The sequence below is a fragment of the Oryza glaberrima genome, chromosome 6, assembly GCF_000147395.1.
Source record: "Oryza glaberrima chromosome 6, OglaRS2, whole genome shotgun sequence".
Taxonomy (NCBI): domain Eukaryota; kingdom Viridiplantae; phylum Streptophyta; class Magnoliopsida; order Poales; family Poaceae; genus Oryza; species Oryza glaberrima.
Genome location: NC_068331.1, coordinates 22,099,879 through 22,114,445, shown reverse-complemented (window position 1 = coordinate 22,114,445; position 14,567 = coordinate 22,099,879). Strand labels below are relative to the sequence as shown.

General features: G+C 46.9%; 1 pseudogene; it reads right to left on the bottom strand.

Annotated features, from left to right (window-relative positions):
• Positions 1 to 1,926: 1,926 nt before the first annotated feature.
• Positions 1,927 to 5,581, bottom strand: LOC127777009 (receptor kinase-like protein Xa21; annotated as a pseudogene).
• Positions 5,582 to 14,567: the final 8,986 nt, after the last annotated feature.

The following is a 14,567-nucleotide window of genomic DNA, read 5'->3' as shown; positions in this document are numbered from 1 at the left end:
TCAGCCTCCACCTCATCCTCCCTCTCTTAAAAAAAAATTAGTGGGACCCACTGTCAGATCCCCCACCCCTCTCTCTCTCTACCCAATGTCTCCCCCTCTCTCTCTTCTCCCTCTCCTCACCATCTCACTAGCGCCAGCTGAGACGAAGGCGGAGGGGGCGACCGGTGGCTGAGGCGGAGCTCCCCGAGCGGCGGGTGGTAGAGGCGGAGGTAGAGCGGGCGGCCGGCGGCGGAGCTCCCCGGGCGGCAAGTGGCGAAGGGGAACCAGTCGGCGGCGAGCGGCAGAGGCAGAGCACGCGGCCAGCGGCGGAGGGGAACTGGTCGGCAGCGAGCGGCGGAGGGCGCGGATGGGAGGGTGCTCCAGGCAGCTGCGGGAGCGGCTCGGAGGGGGCGTGGCGGAGAGGAAGCTTCGGATGGTGGGCCGTCGGTCGGCGCGGAGGGGGCGCGGCGGAGAGGAAGCTTCGAACGGCGAGCGGCGGAGGGCGCGGAGGGGACGGGGGAGAGGCGGGCACCGGCGGCCATGGCGGATAGGTGGGCCGTCGTGGCGCCGGCCGCCGCCGCGGGCGAGGTCCGCGAGGAGGCAGTCGCGCGACGGTCTCCGCCTTCGTCGCCGCCCGCTCAGTCCGTCTCCGCCTCGGCCACCTCGAGCTCTGCCTCAGCCGACCGCCGCCCGGGCGAGCTCCGCTTCCGTGCGACCAGACGTCTCCGCGGGACTCTCTCGAAGGAGCATCGTCGTCGTCCCCTTGCTCGCCGTCGTGACCGCCTTCGCCAACGGCAGAGAGCTTGCGCTCGTGCTCCGCCTGTACCACCGCCGCCACGGCCTCATGCTGTCGTCCTCAAGATGCTGCCGGCCGGCGCCACGACGGCCCGCCTCTCCGCGATGGACGCCAGCGCCCGCCTCTCCCCCATCCCCTCCACCTCCCCGCGCGCCGCCGTTCGCGCCGACCGCTGGCCTGCCCCCGCGCGCCGCTGCCCATCGCATCCTCTCGCCGACGCTTCCGCCGGCGCTCGCCTCTCCGCCATGGCGTGCCGGCGTGTGCGGCGCTGCCCGCTGCTGACCGACGAAGAGAGAGGAAGGGAGATGGAGGAAGAGAGAAAGAGTGTATGACATGTGGGTTCCCCCATTTAAAAAAAATAAAATGCTGACTGGACTGCCACCCATACGCCACGTAGATCAAAACCACCGCTGATTAGATCGAAGGGGGGTAATTCGTCCGGTTTTAATAGTTGGGGGTGCAGAATATCCGATTTTTAAGTTCGGGGGTGTAATTCGGTCGACCTCGATAGTTCAAGGGAGTAATTCCTACTTTTTTTTCTTTTTTATTATGGATTCGTTACCGATAGCCTACAGTTGTTGATGCCCTTCCAGTCCATTCCACCACAAACGATGTGGCTTTCTTGGCCTTACGGCAAATGGGCCCTTGGCTGCAGAAAGATGATGATTTACTCCTGTGGTCCGCCAAATCCGGCACCCCGCCGCGCACCCCGCCGGCGACACCGGCAATCGTCAGGGCTCGTCGGCGAATCGTCGCCCATGGTGAAAGCGCGGCGACCGGTTACCGGCGCGGTGCCAGCCGAGTGCTGGGGCTGCTGGGACGAGATGAAGTGCGAAAAGCGGTTGCCGAGGTCCATAATAAGGCGGCAGAAAGCGGGCGGCGCTTGGGATTGGGAGGAAGCGGTCCGTCGCGGCAACTAGGGCTTCCGCGGCTAGGAGGTACGTGCTCATTCACCCGCCTTTCTGATTGGTTTATTGTGGGATTTTGGGCTGGATTAGGCTGCGCGAGATCAATCTGTGTGCATCCCCTCTCCACCCTGCTCTTGATTGGGCGAATTTTGCCCTGGATTGGATTCACGCCCGATTTGGTACTAACTGACACAAAATCCACTTGGTTTGGTCTGATGCTAGTTGTGCAAATCGACTGAGCTCTGGTGGCTTCAACTGTGCTTGTTGAAATATTCAATCTGAAGAATTAAGAGGAATGTGGCACGAATGCTAATGCCACTAACTACATTGATTGGATTAGAAAACGAAACAAAAGCTACAAATATGTTACATTATATTATTCTTCCATACATGAAACTGCCAAATCTTAATTTGCCTCATTTGACGCTCATGTTTGAGGCTGCATGCTTGATTCGAAGAATCATGGTAGAAACTTGCCCCATTTCTGGCCGCTCTCTAGGCAATGTCATTGAACATGAGAGTCCTATTTTAATCAATGGAATGACACACCTCTCCATCACATCGGCTACACTGACATCATCTTGTAGCATTGTGGGATCAACAACCTCTTGAATGTTATTGGACAATGCTGCATCAACAAATTCATGCAGGGTAGTTCTACCATTAAATTTTTCATCAATAGGACTACTACCTGTTACCATTTCTAAGAGAAGGATTCCAAAGCTGTAGACATCACCCATGGTTGAGATATGTTCGCTCATGCCATACTCTGCATTTAGATTTACAGAAGTCTAAAATTAGACAATAGGCACCACATTTATCATTACATGGAAGAAACAACTTACAAAGTAACTTATCTTACCAGGTGGGATGTATCCGATGGATCCTTTTAGACTAGCCAAGCTTTTTGATGTATCTTCCTGTTGTGCATTTGATCTAGTGTATACAAATCTTGCTAGGCCAAAGTCACTAACATATGCAACCATATCAAGATCCAAAAGTATATTGCTTGGCTTCAAGTCACAGTGTATTAGTGGCAATGCACATTGATTATGAAGATAATCCAAAGCAAATGCTACATCTAGGGCTATATTAATTCTTTGGCTCAAAGTAAGAACTTTTGTTTGACTATGATCATGGGTCTTTGGATGTAGCCACATATCTAGGTTGCCATTTGGAAAATATGGGAACACCAAGGCCTTGAAGTCTTCCCCATTGGAATCCACTGAAGAGCATAAAGTAATGATTTTCACAAGATTTCTGTGGCGGACATTTCGTAGGGTTTCGCACTCTGCAACGAAGCTCTTATGTGCTCCATATATATCAAGGTTAAAAATCTTGATGGTGACTTGATCTCCATGATGCTCTAGATCGCCCTTATAAACCATTCCAAAAGACCCTGAGCCAATTAAGTTAGCTAAAGAGAATCTATTTGTGGCTTTTACAACATCTTCATATGTTATCTGCAGGTGCTCTTTCATCTGGTTTACAAGTGGCTTTTCTTGAACTTTTTTCCTCAGAAGAGTTTTTGCAAGGCATAGCAAAGTGAAAATGACAGTGACACTTGGTATTACTATCTTTAGGACTAGAACCAAGGACTTGTGCCACTTTTTCTTGTCAATCAATGCTGAACAAAGAGGGAAACCATCTGTTGGTGTATCTATGCACAATCGATCATTTCCTTCCATTGATACCACTCCAACATTGCCAAAAATACCGCCACTTGGAACTACTCCCTCTAGATTGTTGAATGATAAATTTAGATTATTTAGAGAACCTAATGATGTGAGAAACTGTGGGATTTTTCCTGACAAACTATTTTGAGAAATATCCATTACCTTGATACTCGCCAAGTTCACAAAAGATTGCGGAATGTTCCCTACAAAGAAGTTGCTTTGCATTTCAAGATATTCTAGAGCAACACAGTGGCCGAGATTGGATGGGATGTTTCCAGATAACCTGTTGTTTGAAATTCTGAGCTTAGTCAGCCTGAAAAGGTTCCCTACTTCCTCTGGTATGCTTCCAGACAAGTAATTGTGCGATAGGTCTAGCTCTTGAGATAGTGAAGAAATTCTTAAGATTTGTTCTGGTATGCCTCCATCTAGTGAGTTGTGAGCAAGGTTGAGTATCAGAAGTTGTGTACAGTGTGCGATACTCGCAGGTATGCTTCCACTCAAGTTGTTCCGATCCAATTTCAGAGCATTCAGCTGAACAAGATTACCAATATTATCTGGGATTTGACCAGAGAGTTTGTTTTGTGCAAAGGATAGAATGCCCAATTCGCTTAAATTTCCAAAACTTAGTGGTATATTACCTGTCAAATGATTGTAATCCATATACAGTTCAGCGAGGCTCTTAAGATTGCCTATCTCCGATGGTATAGGCCCTGAAATTTTATTCTCTCTTAGCCACAACAACTTGAGGCTACTGGAAAGATTGCCAACAGAATTTGGCAGGCTGCCTTGGAAATTGTTCCCATCCAGCATTAGCTTAGTCAATCTCAAGCAATTCGAGAGTGACGAGACAAAGCCCCAGTCTCCTGCTTCTAACATGTTGTATGCCACATCAAGAACCTCCAACTTTGTTAATGACCCGAAGAATGGCATGATCCCATTTAGCTTGTTATCAGCTAGGGAAAGGTATTTTAGCTGGGTTGCATTGAGAAGAGAAGACGGGATTGAGCCCTCAAACTTGTTAGCTATGAGCATTAAGGTCTCAATATTTGGCAGTGTATGGCCGATATCAGGAGGAACCTTTCCAGTTAGTGAGTTATTTATTACCCCAAGATATTTCAGGGATGACATGTTGAAGAGAGATGGTGGAACTGCTCCGGACAAGTTGTTTACATTCAGGGCCAATGTCTGTAGTGTTGGAATGTGGCTTAAGCTCTCTGGAATGCTCCCATGTAAATCATTTTCTGTAAGACGGAGATAAATTAAGGAGGACAGGTTCCCTAGAGAGGAAGGTATTGTCCCTGTGAGATTGTTATACCCTAAATCAAGATATTTAACTCGTGGGGAGATTGCAGTAACAGGAGGTATAGAACCAACAAGACTATTATATTGGAAGTAAATGGTAGTAAGTGACAAAGTGTTGATCAGAGCCTCTGGGAGTTCTCCACTGAGATTGTTCCTGTCAAGCCAAAGTTCTTGAAGAGATGAACTATTTAGCAAAGGCTTTGGGATCACCCCCGTGAGAGCATTTCTCCCGAGATCAACAGTTGTGAGGGAATGGCTGCTACCTAGAGACGGTGGTATACTACCTGAAAGCCTATTGTTAGCAAGGAGAAGCTTACGTAGCTCAGGAAGATTCCCAAAAGCAGAAGGGATGCTCCCTTGGAGCTTGTTGCTACCAAGGTTAATCTTTTGAAGATGTATGCATTGACTCAGGCTAGGTGGAATCTCACCATCGAGGGAATTGCCCTGCAGAGTTAGGCTCTGAAGTTGTGAACATGAAGAGAGTTCTGATGGAATGTTACCTTCTAGAGAGTTCATGCTGAGGCTGAGATTTCTGAGTTGACTCAGGAGGTCAGGAGGCCAAGCTCGGAAGGTATGCTGCCATGGAAGCTATTGTTTGACAATTCAAGCCTCGTAAGAGGGGTGATGTTGGCAATGCAAGGTGAGATGGGGCCTGTGATGCCTTTGGATGCGAGATCTATGGCAATAACACGGCGAGGGGGCTGTGTGCTGCATGTGACCCCATGCCAGTTGCAGGAATCCAATGATGTGTTGCTCCATGAAGCTAAAACTTCTGTTGGACCTGAAATCTGGGACTTGAAGCAAAGGAGAGCCTGTCGATCAGTTTCAGTTTCGTCAGTAATGGCTAATGGTAGACAGCAAAAGAAGGCGAACAGATAAAGGCAAACAACGTGTGTAGAGAAGACACTCAAAGAAGCCATTACTACTTTAAAAGCTACAAAGATCTCCTTTTAAAGAGGATGGTTTTGCACGGTATAACACCTAAGAGCTGGTCTGAATCGTCAAGCGTACATGTACTTAAGATATGGTGGTACAAGGGGGTATGTAGGAACGCATGGTTTTGTACAAGTTGGAACAAAAAAGTTGAATTATTTGGAAGTTGTAGAGTCGTCCACGCTTGTACTAGTTGTTGCCTGGCAATGGAGAGCTGTTGGGAGAGTTTCAGACAGAGCTAACGAGATGCCAATGCCTGGACAGGATTTTGCCTAGCAATTGAGAGTTGGTTGAAAGTCTCCTGGGGCACTTCAATGGTCAGAGTTTTAAGACAGAGGTATTGAGATGTCGCCGTGTCGGACAGTCAAGAGTATGAAGGAGCAGTATGAAGGCCAGCAAGCAGCAGTATGAAGGAGCTATCATATTCACTCTGAAGTTTGAAGGTCCAGAAGTTCTTGATATGTCCAAACTATAATTGGTAGAATTATCGATATAGTTGTCTATACTACCTTAAAAGAAATCAATGATATGCGGTGGTTATGCAAGCCACCACTATTGATAGAGGGGCCCACATCTTCTTTGCCTTCTTTCTCACCTCGCATGAGTTCATACTAATCGACTTTACTGTGCCATAATGTGAACTTATTTTTTTATTTGTAAGAAAATATGTGATGAAACACATCGCCCTACCAAATAGCATATTTGCAAACGAAAAATAATTTGTGAATTAAACTTTTCTATACGTGTTCTTAACGATCTAAGGTGGCGTTTGAATCTCCTAAAGATAAAGATGAAGATAAAAATTAAGTGTTTCATGCAAAACGAGGTGGTAATAACGTTTGATTAATTGAGTTTTAATTATTACAAACTTGAAAAATGGATTAATCTGATATTTTAGAACAACTTTCATATAGAAAGTTTTTGCACGAAACGCACCGTTTAGTAGTTTGAAAAGCGTGCCACGAGTATCCAAAATTTGGTCCAACTCTTGTTGGAGAACTGAACAGGACCTAATCAAAAGCTAAAAAATAAACTTCGATGAAAAAAAAACTCTAAATCAACTCTAAATTTAAAATTAAAATTCAAATTTTGACTGATAAGCATAAGCATAAAAAAAGGTTTAGGCCAACGGGCTTTTTCTAGTATATATAAAAATGCTATTGTATTTAGGGAAAAACATTGATCAATATAATTTCATACAAAATGCAATTAAATCTATGGAAACAAAGAGTTGTATATCAATTTGATTTCTAAATAATGAAATCTAGCTCTGTGTGAAATTGCGCAGGAGAATCTTCTAAGTTTGACTGAAGCGAGATCGATCGATCTCAATTTTTAGGAGTCAACTATGGTATGGCATGTTATTCCTCGTATTGATGCGTGCTTTCCCTAAAATAAAATACCAGGTACGAACGCATGCTTTTTGGGCGTTTACCAAGTCATCAACCAGCGACCTGACTGGAGGCAGTGTGCATGTTTGTTACGACAAAACTCACAATATATAATGCTCCTACAAGGCTACAAGGGACTGGCCTGGAGGCAAACGTCGTCTCCTCTCTCATCACTCGTCAGAGCATAGTACACACTGCATTACTGCATAGCTAACTAGCTAATGGCACCTGTTAACAGCTGCGCCGCAAATCCGCCGCCTCCAGTTCTGTGCAGGTGCAGCGATCCTCCGGCTCCTCACGCCCACAAGCGTCCGGCTTCAGCAGGCAGCTCTTCTCCGGTTGCTCCGGCAGGCGGCTCCTCCGGATGCCCCGCGCCAGTTCCAGCTGGTGATACAGGTAGGTTGGACCCATATATTCATAATATGTAGCGTTAGGGGTGGATAACGAACCAGCTCGGCTCACCAAGGCTTGGTTTGTTTGAGTTTATTATCTTAACGAGTTAGTTTGGCTCGGCTTGTTAAGGTTAATGAGCTAAAAGTCTAGCTTGGTTCGGCTCGCGAGCTGACTCGTTAGACTCGTTAACGCATTTATATTACCTCTATAATTTTCAATTTACTATTACATCGTATATAAACTTATTAACAAATACTAACTAATGGAGAATTCACTAGATACAAATAGTTTGGATGCAATTAAAGGATTAATCAATAGTTAATAAGACTAAGTACAATAAGATATGGTGATCTGGTGTATAACGAGCTAAACACCTAGTTTGGCTCGACTTTTTAAGACTACGAGTTCGAGTTGATTTGAGCCAAATTTGTTACGAGCCGATCCGAGCCACGAGTTTCGAGCTTTCGTCCACCTCTATATATTGCTATGTTTGTGCTCACTCCCCTCTCAAACATACTCAGTGTCCCATAATTCAACTAATTCTCGGTGTCTATTACTCCCTCCGTTTTATATATTATAAGACGTTTGGCCTTTTCATCTCTCGCCTAGATTCACTACCATGCATATGAATTTAGATACATATATGGAGCACATACATATATTCATGCATGAATATATTCAAATCCTAAAATATCTTATAATATAAAACAAAGGAAGTACTACTTAACACTGAATGACTTAACCGGGTTAATTTCCCCCTTCCGAATATGCTTTTTTTTTTTGTTTTTCCTCAGTTGATTTTCTATCTGATTAATATCTCACTATTGCCTCTGTTGAACCCGTTGCTCTAGGCATATCCATTTTGGGGGATCCAATACACACTGGTAAGGATCCTATTGATCATGGTAGTAGGCCGTCAGATGCTCCAGGCATATTCATTTTAGAAGATCCAATACATTGGCTCGGAGTTGATTCTATGGGTCCTGAAAACAAGTCCTCGGTTACTCTAGACATATCCATCTTAGGAAGTCCACAATACACTGGTACGGATCCTAAAGATCCTGTTAATAGGCCCACATTTGCTCCAGGCATATCCATCTTAGGAGATCCACAGCACACTGATACGGATCCTACTGATCATGGTAATAGGCTGACAGATGCTCCAGGCATATCCATTTTAGAAGATCCAATACATCGGCCCAGAGTTGATTCTATGGGTCCTGAAAACAAGTGCCCGGTTACTCCAGACATATCCATCTTAGGAAGTACACAACACACTGGTATGGATCCTAATGATCCTGTTAATAGGCCCACATTTGCTCCAGGCATATCCATCTTAGGAGTTCCACAACACACTGGTACGGATCCTAAGGTTCCTGATAATAGACTCAGTTGCTCCAGACATATTCATTTTGGAAGATTCACATCACACCAGGACAGATACTAATGCTGCTGGCAGGCCTACAATTGATCCATGCGTGCCAATTTTAGAAGATCCAAAACACAACACAGCAGCTCCAGACATGTGCATTTTGGAAGAAGGCACAAAACACACGGGTAAAGAAACTTGTGACGATGTTAGGCTGACAAGTGGACCCCATGCCGCTGTCGCACGCAAGGAATACATCGCCAGCGGCCACGCAGAAGGCAAAATGACCCATGGCGGCCATGGTAAAGATCATCATCCTCTTCCGGTGTGTGCCAGTCATGTACACGCTTCGCGTAAGAATGAATCCCATGATGTATGCCATGTGGATCCTGTAAATTTGTAATCTTGGCCCCGTGCACTGTGGTGTTGACATGCTGCGAGTGTTGTTGTTTGGCAGGAACTTCGAGTTTAAATTCAAATAGATTAATTCGGTATGGTTTGTGTTTGTTTGAATGCAATCTAGTATGTGCGCGTTTGCACAAGCGTTTGCTCAAAGAAATCTAGTATGCCAGATTGCCAGTTGCAGGGTTCCTATGACGTTTATTTGCTCCATGAAGCTAATGTCCCGTTTGGTATAGCTCCAACTTTTAAATTTAACTTTAGGAGTTGGGTCTAGAGTGGAGTTGTGGAGTTACCCAAACCCAGCTCCAATTTGTGAGAGAGCTCCACCCAGTTCCACTCCCATTTTAGGTGGAGCTGAAATTGTTTGGCTGAGCTCTAGCTCCAGGAGAGGTGGAGCTGGAGCTGGTGCTGTGCCAAACAGACCCAAACTTCCGTCAAACCTGGGATCTGGGACTTGAAGCAAAGGAGAGCCTGCCGATCCGTTTCAGTTTCATCAATAATGGCTCATGGTATTTACCTATTTGCCACTCTTATAAATGGTAATTAAGGATTTGCTACTGGATTCATATATCATAAACACATGGGAACTCACATGTCAGACACATGAGGATCCACAAGTCAAGTACTGTGAGTGGCAAATTCTTAATTACCACATCTTAAAAATTAAAAAAGTTTAAAGCCCCCTTTTATGGATGAAACTGCCAAAACAAAACTAACTACATTGATTGGATTAGAAAACAAAACAAAAGCTACAAAATATGTTACATTATATTATTCTTCCATACGTGAAACTGCCAAATCTTAATTTGCCTTATTTGACGCTTATTTTTGAGGCTGCATGCTTGATTCGAAGAATCATGGTAGAAACTTGCCCCATTTCTGGCCGCTCTCTAGGCAATGTCATTGAACATGAGAGGCCTATTTTAACCAATGGAATGACACACCTCTCCATCACATCGGCTACACTGACATCATCTTGTAGCGTTGTGGGATCAACAACCTCGTGAATGTTATTGGACAATGCTGCATCAACAAATTCATGCAGTGTAGTTCTACCATTAAATTTTTCATCACTAGGACTGCTACCTGTTACCATTTCTAAGAGAAGGATTCCAAACCTGTAGACATCACCTTTGTTTGAGATATGTTCGCTCATGCTATACTCTGCAATTATTGCATGTGGGCCCTTATGTGCGCTGCCTGCAAAGACGATTTTTGCAGACGGCGCCTTATGTGGTCCACCTGCGAAAACCAATCTTCGCAGGCGGACGACAAACTCCTCCCCGGTATGGAGTTTCGTTGGCTGGGTTTTGACTCTGATGACCATACCCGCCTGTGAAAAAATGTAGCTCATATCGGCGAAAATGCTTTTTCTAGTAGTGAACGGCGTACGTGTGCAGCGACAACCGGCGTATGCCAGGTAACGGGCAAGCTATAGCAAGGAATTTAGGCAAGGGCAGGTGATTGTTGATTAAAGATGGTCCACAGGCGATGGAAGCAGGTCCCACGTGTTAGCCAAAACAGTGGCTGACACGTGGATTGCGCGCGTCCAAGCGGGCAAAATGCACGGCCACACCAGCAAGTAAAGATGCAGGTGGGGTGGGTTGCGTTTGCCCGCCTCACGTCCACATTGTCTGCCAAATAGCAAATGTGGTTGCCCACTAGCCCGCATGCATGCCCGTTGGGTTTTTGTATTTTCCACCGAAACCCACCAGCTAGCCCGCAAAACGTGAACGCCACCCGGCGCCCTGATCAGCCTACGGTCATCCTATTCCACAACTTCGCCGCCTCGCCGTCGCTCTTCATCCGATTGAGCACCACTGCTAGACATGGAGAAGCTTCACCGCCGAGAAGCCCGGCACGACGGTGAATATCTTCCATGAATCCATGGCACCTCACCGTGAACAAGATCGATCGGCTTCGCCATGAACTGCATTGAGACGCTTTGACACGATGCCCATGACGATGATGAACACCTGCTTCACATACTAGCAGCCGGCGAACGGCCGGCTTGTCCTCTCTACCTCCGGCCACGCCGCCGCCGCCGCCGTCCACCTGCTCCTCCGATGTCGTACCTCTTATCGTGGCCATTGTAGGCATCCGCGGCATAGTTGTTGGCCAGCTTTGGGACGAGCAACCCGAGTAGGCTCCATACTTTGAGTACTTCCATATGCATGCATCCAGATGGCATCGTCGTCAGCGCCAGCGGCCGCCTGAGCCGCAGCGGATAGGATGATCAGGGCGCAGGAGCGAGCGACCCTACCAGGGTTTTGCGGTAGAGTGGGCACTCCGGTGGCCTTGGGTTTAGAGGAGGTGGTGGCCGAGATATCGCATGACGTGGCGAAAGCGATGGAATCAATGATGCGGCAGTAGGTGGCCACGTCCGATAGCGATGGCGTGATGCACATCTGTAGCGTGGCGGTGAGTGGCATACAAGGCGCTACGGTACAATAGGAGTTCGGGGTGTGGCGAGCTCTGGAAGGAGGGGGAAAAGAGGGAGGGGGATCGGTGCAGGGGCGGAGTTAGCATCAAAATAAGGGTGGTGCACTACCATTGAAAATCTAGAAAATTTCTATGCAAAACAGTATATTCTAGTGTTTTTAAGTGAAAAGTTATAAGATTAGGGGGGTTCCTGTGCACCACCTAAACACAATGTGGCTCCGCCACTGGATCGGTGTGAGGAATCACGATGAGGACTCAGTGAGGTGGCAACGGTTGTCGGCGGTGAGGGAGAGAGGAGGTGTTGAGACTTGAGAGCAGAGTGGGCTTGACCATGGCGGATTTCATGGGGGAAGTGGGAAGAGAAGGTGGGAAAGGTAGAGGCGACTTGGTCCAACACGCGGATATGGACTCAATAGCGTCATGGAAAGCAACGTCTCCGACAGTTCGGGGCGGTTTGTGATTAGGAAAGGAGTTGATAGGTGGTTCTCGGCCCCACCTATCAGCAAGATGAGGCTGTGGGCATGTGGGGCCAACACGGTAGGAATTAGGCCTCTTACTGGGCACGAGAGAGGCGGGCCGCGCTGGGAGGAGGAGCAGGCTGAGCCGGGAGAGTGTAGGCCTATAGAGTGAGGACGGGCCATGCGGAGTAGCTGAGCCGTGTAGGAGTGGCAGCCTGAGTAGGAAAAAGTACACTGAAGGTCCCTCAACTTGTCATCGGGATACAAAAACGTCCTCGAACCACAAAACCAGATATGTGGGGCCCCTTAACTATATAAAACCGCTCACTCGAGGTCCTTCGGTGGTTTTGACCCCGGTTTTGGTCTACGTGGCGGCTGATTCAGCGAGGAACCCACGTGGCCCCACATGTCAGGTGTCCATGTCATCCTCCTCTCCCTCTTTCCCCTCTTCTCTCCCTTCCTCGTCTCTCTCTCTCACTTCTCTGCAACTGCAAGCTGGCCGGGGCGAGGTGGGAGGGCGGCGCCGCGACGGCCGGCGGTGGTGGCTTCTCCGCTTTCTCCACCTCCTCGTCCCACTCGGCCGACGTGGGCGCCGCCTCCGCCGGCGGCCATCGCGGCGCCGCCCTCCTGCCTTGCCCTAGCCAGCTTGCAGAGAAGTGAGAGAGAGATGAGGAAGGGAGAGAAGAGAGGAAAGAGAGAGGGTGACGTGGACACCTGACATGTGGGGGCCACGTGGGTCCCACGCTGAGTCAGCCGCCACATAGACTAAAACCGGGGTCAAAACACCGAAGGGACTCCGCATATCTGGTTTTGCGGTTCGAGGATGTTTTTGTATCCCAACGACAAGTTGAGGGACCTTCGGTGTATATTTTCCGCCTGAGTAAGAGGGAGGGAGGGAGCAGGCCGGCACGGAGAGGAGGGAAAATGGGCCGAATTTGGCCTATAAAGGAGTTTTTTTTTATTTTTCAATTTAAGTAATTGCTGAAATGAAATTTGTACTATTAAAATTAGATATTGAGCTCTAAAAATTCAGAGAGTATTTTAGGGCATGAAAATCTAAGAAAAATCACTCCAGCTATGATTTAGTAAAGGATTTTTTTCCATGTTAACTTCACTTGTAAATTGATTTACACTTTAATATAAACTCTGGAAATAAATTATGAAATGACTTTTAGATCGCTGAAAGAAAATCAGAGGGTGAAACATGATCTAAGCCAGCGGCAAATCCTTTTTCTTTTCCCCTAAGAGTAGTCTAATGCCCAGCGGGCAAGCCGACGGGTCAGCAATCCTGCTAAGCCTCAACTGCAGAGGTGAAAATGACACGGGTATTACTGGCCTGCCCGCTCGACCTGAGGTTCGTGGGAAATATATTATATATGGAAGAAATAAATAGATATCCAGTATTACCCCAGTTTGAATAATATGAACCCGTAAAAAATATGGGTTAGAATAGAAAATAGTCATACACATGTATGTCCCATATTGTCAAATATATATAAAAATATATTGTAATTCAACTATAAGCATTATAAAAGACTGGTTATTCACTATTTAAATAGCTCATAAGTAACATTTCATAATTTTTTTCTTGATTTATCTTTTTCTAACCCATTAATTACCTTCTTTGGTTTAATATTTATGAATTAGAGATACCAATAGATATTCGTTCCCAAACCTGACTCCGACAGAAAAAAGTAATTTCAAAAAATATGAGTTACAATCAGTCCGATCTTAGCCGACCCGATTTCACGTACCCCTGCTCAATCGAGCACCGCCGCCTATCAACATCATTCCGCCATCGCGAGCTGAACGGCTAAAACCCAAATGAGAACCAGTAGTAGATCGTGTGGCTCTCTTCTTTCTCCACCGAACCTGCAGATCAAACAACAGCCAGTTATACGCCATATATCCAGTCAAAGTCTACGGAGTCAATAATAGAATGCAAGTATATATGCTGCCAGCATTGAAAATCAACATTCGGCTCCCTTAAAAAGGCAGCATCTGACCCTTTTCAGTAGCTTTGGTGGATGGGAGGGAGCCATGGGAGCTAACCGTACTGGAGCTTTGGTGCTGGCCATCCTCTCCGCTTTGCTTTGCCAGGAACTGCTGATCACCAGCTCGCACGCTAGGGAAGCTCCGCACGCTCCGGGCGCAGATCATCTTCCCGGCGTCGACGATCCTCCAGCTACACCACGCCGTGAGGCCGCTTCGAAAATTCCAAGTTAGTGTGGGGCATATAACACTACTAATGTTTTCTGGATTGTGCATGCCATTTACTTTCATTTCCTTCTATTTGAACGAACTCTCTCGTGTCTTTTCCCTCATCTTTCAACTGATCTCGGTTTGGCCTCTTGTTTCTGTGTTTCGCCTGCCCGGCGCCCGGGCAACCTTGAAGCTTCAGACGTGCGGAGATACCCCGATACCCCAGGAGGGTCATATGACAACCCCCCAGTATGCTGCAAATGACACCAATATTTCATAACCTGCTGTCTTATATAGCATTTTATATAATAATCCA